General features: G+C 36.5%; 1 long non-coding RNA gene across 1 annotated transcript; it reads right to left on the reverse strand.

The window, feature by feature from the left end:
• Positions 1 to 121: 121 nt before the first annotated feature.
• On the reverse strand, positions 122 to 9,077 carry LOC135408659 (uncharacterized). Its single transcript, XR_010427765.1, has 3 exons — positions 8,825 to 9,077; positions 3,072 to 3,164; positions 122 to 369 (listed from the first exon to the last, which is right to left on the reverse strand). It is a non-coding gene; the product is annotated as an uncharacterized LOC135408659 (long non-coding RNA).
• Positions 9,078 to 9,330: the final 253 nt, after the last annotated feature.

Here is a 9,330-nt window from a genome sequence, read left to right on the forward strand (position 1 = left end):
ATGTGAGTACTATGCTTGCATAGTCTCTCATATGCAACATACCAAGTTTCATAGAACCAAGAGACCACCCTTTAGGGATTCAACAAGGCAGAGGATTACATCTTGTACCCAGAACTTTATCTTTAATGGTACTCATTTCCACACAGGCCTTTTTGGAGCTGGACTTCTCTTTCTGCAATCAGTATTATCAGAGATGTGGCATACAGACACTATACAGTCATCCAGGTCTTTGTTTTGCCATTACATTTGATATTGTTTCCTCACCTGTTTGAATGTGACAGAAAGAATCTCCAGAATCTGTTAAAATTCCTTTCTGGTTCAACTCGAGCCGCACTTACTGGGATGGCAAACTCAACTGCAGACATGCAACTGTAGAAAGAGGTTACTTTTAATTTTGTAAATTGTGTGCTTGACTTTATGATGTTGATGACAATTTCGTAATACAGCGTTCTTTTGTTCAACTTGTGACTTTTTTAAGAAAGTTTGAAGAAACTTCAGAAATCATATTGAAAGGTTTCCTATCTGCATAGCCCATCACAGATAGAAAATTTAGTTTGATTATTTCTGGATTCTGTCACTAGTAGAGCGTATGCCAGCAGCCAAGGTCTCTCACCATCTTGAGTCAATCTTATAGGTGATGAGGTGCATGCAATTCAAAAGGACTTCACAAGTAATTACAATCAGTAAAGGACAAGAAATTATCTCAGTTTTCATCCTAGATATTCAGCCTTTGGTCCTCTAGCATTTTATCTATGCACTACCTTGCATAATCAACCAGTCTCAGTTCCTCCTTCTCCTAATGGACTACTCCATCTACCCCTTTGGACACCCACTCCTACCCCTTTTGGGCCCAGTCTTTTTGAGTTTGCTCCTCTCCAGTCTGCACTGCTGACTTCTTCCACTCTTAAGTTTAATTCAGTATGCCCTTATAACAACCTGACCTCCTTTAAACTCAGCTCTCCTTAACTTTTCTGCAAATGGGTAACAAAAATCCCCAACCAACTGCAAAGAATTCCTACTTAAATACAACAGGAAGTTTTAAACCCCCAATCCTGCAGAAATATGAAATTTTCAGAAAACAAGGAGTCTATAGAAGTAGAAAATGCTAGTTAGCTTTATCTATAAGTAATATAAATAGAGTCATTCAATGATAGTGAATCCTACATATTTGCAGATTTTGACATCTAAATAACTTGACAGGACTATCAGGTTGGGCAAAACAGACTTCTTACTTCAAACTAAGCTGATTTGTCAACAGATATATATGTTTACACATTAGAGAAAAGAATAAAGCCGAACAATACATATCATTAAAATATTTTGAGATTTCCAGCTGTCTTATGATAATTAATGCACTGTGCACAAATCTCTCAAAGCTATAAACAACTACTCTTTAGGTCTAGGCCTATGAATCATTAGAATGTCTATGAAAAATGTCTATTTCTATTATCATTCTTAACACTAAAATTGTCAAATTCACCAGATTAATATTCTCTCTGTAAGCCATATAAATGAAGGAATAGTTTATCACAATGTAACACACGCATGACATGAAAACAAAGAAACAAATATATAATGATTCTAGCTGTGACACAGTATGTTAGCGAGGTTGATAAACTGAATCTTCATGCTGATAGCATGTTGTAGTCTCAAATCTATTATGCTTTGGAACTGATGTGTTATCATCTCTGGACAACTTTCACACCAGGAGATGATTCCTGCTACCATAATTTTAAAAATGAAGGGATTACAAACAAGATAAATTTCATTGTATTGTTACCTAAATTAGTATCAACTAAAAGAAATTTCATATAATATAGTCCGTTTGCTAAAATACTTGCATTTGGTGGTTCCATTACAAACTTACAAAGCATAAACAAGGCATGGTTCTATTAACTCCAGCAATTATGCATCTGAATCAGTATTGTATGGTAATTGGTCTACAGGGAACAGTAATATTTGGCTTTGTTATTTTTAATACAGTATGCTTACATTTTGGAAGAAAACAATATATTAGGGTCTTCTGGCAAATATCTGCAATATCTTTGAGTTTGTTGATAATGACTGACTAATTGAATTTAACACACCATTCTCTCCCTGCTGTTGATTGTAAATCGTGACAAAGTGAAAGTTTATGAGTTTTTGGAATAAGCAGCAGATCAATGTACAGTGCCAATATATCTTGAAGATTAATCACTTATTAATGGGAAGATGCAGATCTCATTTAATCAAATAGCACCTTATCCCTTTTCTAAGTTAGGAGTTACCACTATCAAAACAGATTTCAGACCTGAAGATCTGATTTTTATCATAGTACAAACAAACAAACAAAGGTAAATTTATGATTAACAGGTTTTTATTAAAATTTAGCGTAGTGCGGTGATTAACAGGCTGGAACTCATTAGAAATAGTACTGCTTTAGGGTACTATCATTTTTCAGGGTTTTTTATGTGTGTGTATCAGAAATGAATTATACTGACTAGGCGTAAGAATGGCAAGTTAAGTAGTTATGGAACAGCTCTAAAATATAAACTTTATTTAAAGAAATCGAAATATTAATTTATATGTAATTCTCTATTTACAGTTACACATTTATGAGCAGTTGCAATTTCAAATGAACTGGTAAAAAATACTACAGATGAAGTAAATAATTCTGCTTAACTTTTTTGATTGGTCATTCCCTATGCGATATTAATGTTATAATATTTTAAAAGAAACATTTGCTAAGTAGTAAATACATTACAAACTAAGAATCGGATCTGGCAAATGTGTAGTCATACAAATAGTTTGCAACAGCTTGCAGAATCAGGCCATAGAGAATTAATACCATCAATTGCAGTCTTATTGTCTTAAGTGAAAGCAAACAAGATTCAGTAGTCAAAGTTTACCATGTTTTATCTACCATGAGTCAGTAAGACAAATTATTTAAAGCCTGAATTTTTAAAAATCAGACATAAAGATGAGGAATTCTGTCCCAGATTTTTTTTTACTATTGGAATAATATTTTTTAAAATTACAATTTGTCTTCTGTGTCAACAGTTAGCATCATGCAAACACTTAGAGTCACATACCCATAACTGCTATCGTGATATGTTGGAGAAAACACATCCATCTCTATAAGGCTGTCATGACCATTTGCAAGGACTGCTTGATTTTCTAATTCTCTATACACAAAGATACAAAAAGATGAAATTAGAGATGCAATTTCAAATTAAAGAATGGGATGATCCCACAAAAAAGAATATACTAGTTCTGTTGCATAACTTTCTTTTTCCATGGATGTGCAAAACATAATGTGGGACTCATGTGCCTTCCAGGCTGTCCTCTGAACTATATATGCTGGATTGTAACCTGAAGACTACCACTGGGTAGTCATTACCCTCTGGTGATCCCTTATTTATGTGCAAGTCCTTGGATAAAATTCGTGGCTGCTGCCTGTGGCAAGACAGCCTTAAGGACTGAACAGTGCATAGTGGGGGATGTTGTTTACTTGACGAGGCTGGACCAGAGATGAAGTAATGAAAATGAACTGAGACTAAAAAGCCATTCTCTTGCTGGCTCCTTGGCACAGTCAGACAGCCAGAAATGTGCAGAGGGCTGGCTACCAGAGTGAATGGAGATCTCATGTTCTGCAAACAACAATGCACAGCAGCAGGGGAGGGAAGGAAAGGACCAGAGGCTCTTGTTCTCTCATAGAATGGTGAGAAAAAGAGGGTGGAGAAACCAGGTTATGAACTATTATTTTGTTTAGAACTGCATATTTCTCTTTTCCTATTTAAAACACGGAATGATTAACATGGGAAAAAAATATTAGCATCCATTCTTACTCCAATGACCGTGTATCTCTAAAGAGGGGAATGATAAACTCAGGGAATATTGTGCAAATACTACTGAATTCTGGACTATCGGTGCTTGCCTAAGAGCCAGGGCAGAAAATACACAGCATGATCAAATTGCAAGTACTCATGGTGACAGCAAGGGATATTTGAGCAGGAAAGATGCCAGAGAGATCAAGCAAAAATCTAAAGTAAGACACTATTGACACCAAAGGAAGCTTATAAGCATATGGACTCAGTGTTTTAGGATTCAAACAGATGCTCAGTGAGAACCCGACTGTAAGAGAATGTCAGAAGAAAACAGAACTTTTTTATTCGACTTCAGTCTTTGAAAACACTATTGGTTCTTCGATTTAATGAACGTGTCTAACATGTGTATATACTGATCCCATAATTATGGCATGTCAATCTTTAAAAATGCATTCATGCTGTCAGCAATCTAAGCAGAGTCCTGTTTCCTCAACTTGTAGACCAGCAATGCGACATGCCCACAGCGATAAACAGGGTTTTCAGAAGAGCAGGACTTGAATTACAACCCCAGTTTCTCCTTCATTTTGTACCATTCACCTTCTCAGTAGAAGTAACATGTCTAATCAAGTCCATGTGTGAAAACCTGGAAGACTTACAAAGCAGAACAATTTTGAATTTGATTAAACGAGGCACTGTTTTAGTGGGTGGAATGTGTAAAATAGCTGCTTTGAGCAGACTTTAACCTCCAGCAACCCTGTGCTTTTGCAGACAATCAATCAGCCTCGACCCAAATTGATTTAAAACTTCCCTGGAAACTATCAACACCCCTTTCACACCTTAATCAATATCGAAGGCACTAGCTTCATTGGCAATCCACCCCAATAAAGACATATGGGTATGTTCATCACACTTTAGGGAGTTTCTAAAATCTTCACATTCTAAAATGAAGTTTGAATCAAGCTTGCAAAACAATTTTAAAGTAACACAGTTCCAGGAATCGTTTTCTCTGTACCATTGTCGTGGTTTGGACCTTGTTTTCCAAACAAGCTCAGAGCGTCCCGGGAGCTGGACCGGGACGGCCAGATGGAATGCAGGGGGGAGTGACCTTGGTTCTTCCCCCCCTTGCACTGCTGCCACGGTGGCAGCCTGAGAGGCAGTGGCACAAAGGCCCTGCAAGAAGGAGCTTGAGTCTCCTGCAAAAGATACCAGACCGTCACAGAGACCCCCCTGTGTCTTCGTGATATGACGTGGTGATACGACCTTGTCTGGGGTTACGAAGCCCACGGAAGACCCCTCGGTTGAGGCGATGGGGCCGGGGGAGTTTGATACCTCCCTCGTTGAGTGCTGGCAGAAAGCCAGCTATCAGCTGCTGCATGTGGAGAAGACAGACAGACTGCTGCCTCAGAAGATGCTGCTGCTTAAGGACTGGAAGGGATCTGTCCTTCTTTCCCTCCTGGACTTTTATTTGGAGGGGAGAGGAGACCTGATCCACTGTAAATACTATATGTTATGGTAGAGATAGTTTGTGATCATGTGTATAATGTGATATGGTATTTATTTGTACAGTCATTGTAATATATTCCCTTTCCCCCACTTTGAGCCTGGTGTGTTTTGTCTGGAAAAGCCCATCTCACATTAGGCTGAGATGTGGGAGGGGGGATGGAGCTAGGGAATTGGATTTCAGGACTATCTCAAACCATGACAACCATTTTGAGGTATTCTAGTAGTTTAACTAAATCCCTCAAAATGCTACAATATTTTCCAGCCTTTAAGTATTTCTTCGACCAATTCCCTCTTTCTTCTTGGTAAAATTAGTAGATAAGTAACTGGATATAGTAATGTTCCTACCCACTCTACTTCAAGCGGTAAGAGAAGACTAAGCAGTACCAGCACAAACTAGGAAAGACATTTTAGTTTCTTGGCTAGTTTCTACAAAAAATTCACAGTCCGTCATACAAAATGCAGCCATCTTTTAAAACAGGAGGTACTTCATAGAGCAAATCAAGTAAGGAGAAGCAAAGCTCTTCTTTGATTCACTGACATCTTAGCACAGATTCTGAATAAAGTTATATTATATTCTCAGAGATTTACTCCTTGACTGGAATATGTAAATTTCCCCTTGCCAACAAACTGACCTTAGACACTCAGTGCCTAAAATGAATATCACCCAAGAAATGCTGTAAGAGATGCTTATTTTTATCTAAAAATTTACAAGTTCTAACATAGTTTTTCTCTGTGCACCTCTAACATTCATAACTGATTGTGCAGTAGAAAAATTCTGCACATTCAAATATTTAAGAGAAAGCATTTAAAGAAGGGATTTACTAAATATTTTTAAATATCAGTAATTTAGATCCTACTAGAACTCAAAGCTGAGAATGTAACTAATGTTCAAGAAATCATTACTAAAACAAGTAGGAGAATAAAAACTTAAAGATCAATGATAATAAAAAACCTTCTAATATGTAATTACTAAATCATAGCTTATCATATTCAGACACATGATGAGTAGTCATATATTTGCATGACTTCGGCTGTCCAATCAGTAATTCAAAGAACAAAATGCAAAGTTTTTTGATTTCTTCAAAAGTTCATATTGTTCTCTAGTGCTGGCTTCTATAGTAGATATATTGCTTCTATAGCTGAATCTAACTTAACAGCAGGTTCAGGAACAGTCAAATAGTAGAGATCATTAAATGACCAATAAAAAAGTCCTGCAGTCTGCAGGAAATATTTTCTTACTGTCTTGCTTGTTTTTTAATGTAGATGTTACCGAGCCCAAACAGAGGGAAGATAATTTCTGCCACTGCTCAGTAACATCACTGTCATTTAAAGACAGCATCAAAGATGAAAGAAGCATTCACATAATCCATGTTACAGTTTTAGGTCCTCATAAAATTTTAAGCGAAGAGTCTTTTTATATTTAATAAATTATAAATTGGAATTTCTGTTGGACATCATTGATCTGTTACCTCACAGTTCATCTATTTTGCCAGTAACAGCAATGCTTTACACAAAATTATTAACTCTTGTTAATAGAGCCAAACTGGAGTATATTCTATTAAATACACAACTGAATCCAATATTATGAAATACATATTTCAAAGTCACTTCCATTACTACTGCAGAATGACAGGGACTAAAACGATCCTCAGGCTTTGCAAATACACCCCTCTCACCTACATGCACATACACAAAGCCAGCCAATTCACTACCCAGCTATAGATGACTGGGAGCTGTGTGTCATTTTTACGCCACCCATCACCAGTATGAGCCTATAGAGACAGAAAGATAACTGTGCTGTGTATATACGCTGACATTCACATTCTGCACCTCTAAATGGCCATAATGTAAGACGGATAAAAAAAAAGGAGAGGGGAGAAAAAAAAAAAAGTTGATTATGAGCATAAGCTAAAGTATTGTCAAAGAGTAAATAAATGTGTAGGCTAAGAAAAGAATAAAGGAAGAGACCTATTACAAAGTTGTTAACGTAGTTGAAACTGAGCCTAAAAATCACACTCAGTAGGGAACTATAACCAAAAAAGGAAAAATCAATGACAAACAAGATGGGTTCTTCACCTCCAGAGTTCCAACCAATTGAGACTATAGGAAACATTAGTAGCAGGGTTCTGTCAGTTTTTATGTGAAATTTTTACATTTCAGTTTATTCACAAGTGTTAAAAAACTCAAACACTCAAATATGCTCAGCTTTTCATCAGGAACATTTAAAAGATGAAAAGACTTTACTCTGCAAAAAATATTTGCTCTAAGTTAGAAGTGGCATTCTCATTCAAGTCCTATGTCTTTATAAACACAATAAACACATATATTACAATAGAAGCAAACACTGAAGACATTACCTGTCTATCTAAGATTAACTAGCATAAGGAAAACATCAAACATCTTTTTTCCACTACAAACTTGTTCCGTAAGAAAATTCTTTCTTTATGTACTAAACTTTTTGAGTATGATGGTGAAATCTCTTCAGCAGAATGCTACTCCACAGTGTCTATGACTCATAAGCAATACAGGAGGGCCCAAGAAAACTAAGAAAATGAACAGCCATTCCCAACAGCCTGACAGAGGAGTTGCCTGAAACACTCATGGGGACAAAAACTATCTAAAAGAGAATCTTAAGGTTGTGTACGTTTTAAAATAGTCAGAATAAATCAACTATAGGAACTACGTTTTAAATAGCAAATCAAGCAAAAATTTAAAGATTCAAGAATGAATTGAATGCATTTCACAAATATTTTCAAGAATTACTGTCAACTTCAATATAGTAATAAATGCTCAGTTTGATGACTAAATTGGAATATTATGGCTTTCGTTAATAAAAAATGAGTGCTGATTGTTACATAAGTACTAATTAATCACTGTAGGTAAATTCAGCTCTGTGCCAGTATACATTTTTTATAGATCATTCCTATACATGTTTTTATAGGTCATTCTGCATCATACATCATTCTGCATCTAAAGAAGCTAGTGTTACCCTTTGTATTAGCTGCTTCTTTCCTAGAGCCAGTTATCAAGAGGGAGGACAAATTTATCATTACACCAGAACTGAGTTCTTTTGTCTCATCATATCCTAGGCATCTGTAAAAAAATACCTAGCCTGACATAAGTATGTCTTTAAAGGTACCAACTATAGGAGTTACAAAGTATTACTGAAAGTTCCTTGACATCTGATCTGTATGACAGTGTACATTTGACACATAACATATCTGGCAAGCAAGAAAAGAAATTTCTTTCAACAGTCAAAAGTCACAGATTATGAACAGGAAGGAAAATGCATGTCTGGAAAAATTAATATACTCTCTGAGTCCAATTACTCTGCACTAGGCATGGTAAGAGAGAAGAAAGTCACTGTGGATTTTAGAGAGGACAGATTTTTTAGTACTGAAAAGTTTTCAGTTTTGTTTGCTGAATGAAGGGAAGTTTAGCTGCTGGTCAACTTTCATTAAGTTAGATGTTTTCTTTAGAAGTGCCACAGTCTGTAGTAGTACCTAAGTAATTACCTGCTTTCCAGTGGTGCATTACTGCCAAGGACCCAGCTGTCCTGCAGCTGGACTGACTCAGGTGTGGTTTGCAGCTCGGCGGGCAAAGCAGCCGGCGGGGCCGGACTCTGATTCCTCCTATTTGTCAGTGAGTTTCTGTTAAGTGAGGTGATGGATGGGTGATGCTGTGCTGAATGTTGCTTGTGAGAAGGTGGCAAAGGCTGCAGGGTCGACTGGCCTTGGTTATTTGGAGGTTGTTCTAAGAAGAAAGAAAATTAAAGTTCGTTAAAAACATCTCAGCATTTGCTACAACCAAACAGAATGAGAAATTCAACATAATCCTATCATCTAATATATTTGCATATTATTCTATTAGCAGACATTCGGTGACATTCTCCAAGAGCAAGTTTACCCTTGATACACCAAGTCCTAATTAACATACAACAGATGGTAAAATTGCTTTTGGTTTTAATTTGTTTCAGGGTTTTTTTTTTTAATCTGGTTTTATTAACACCTACAGAAAATAG

This window comes from Pseudopipra pipra, unplaced genomic scaffold (assembly GCF_036250125.1).
Source record: "Pseudopipra pipra isolate bDixPip1 unplaced genomic scaffold, bDixPip1.hap1 HAP1_SCAFFOLD_554, whole genome shotgun sequence".
Taxonomy (NCBI): Eukaryota; Metazoa; Chordata; class Aves; order Passeriformes; family Pipridae; genus Pseudopipra; species Pseudopipra pipra.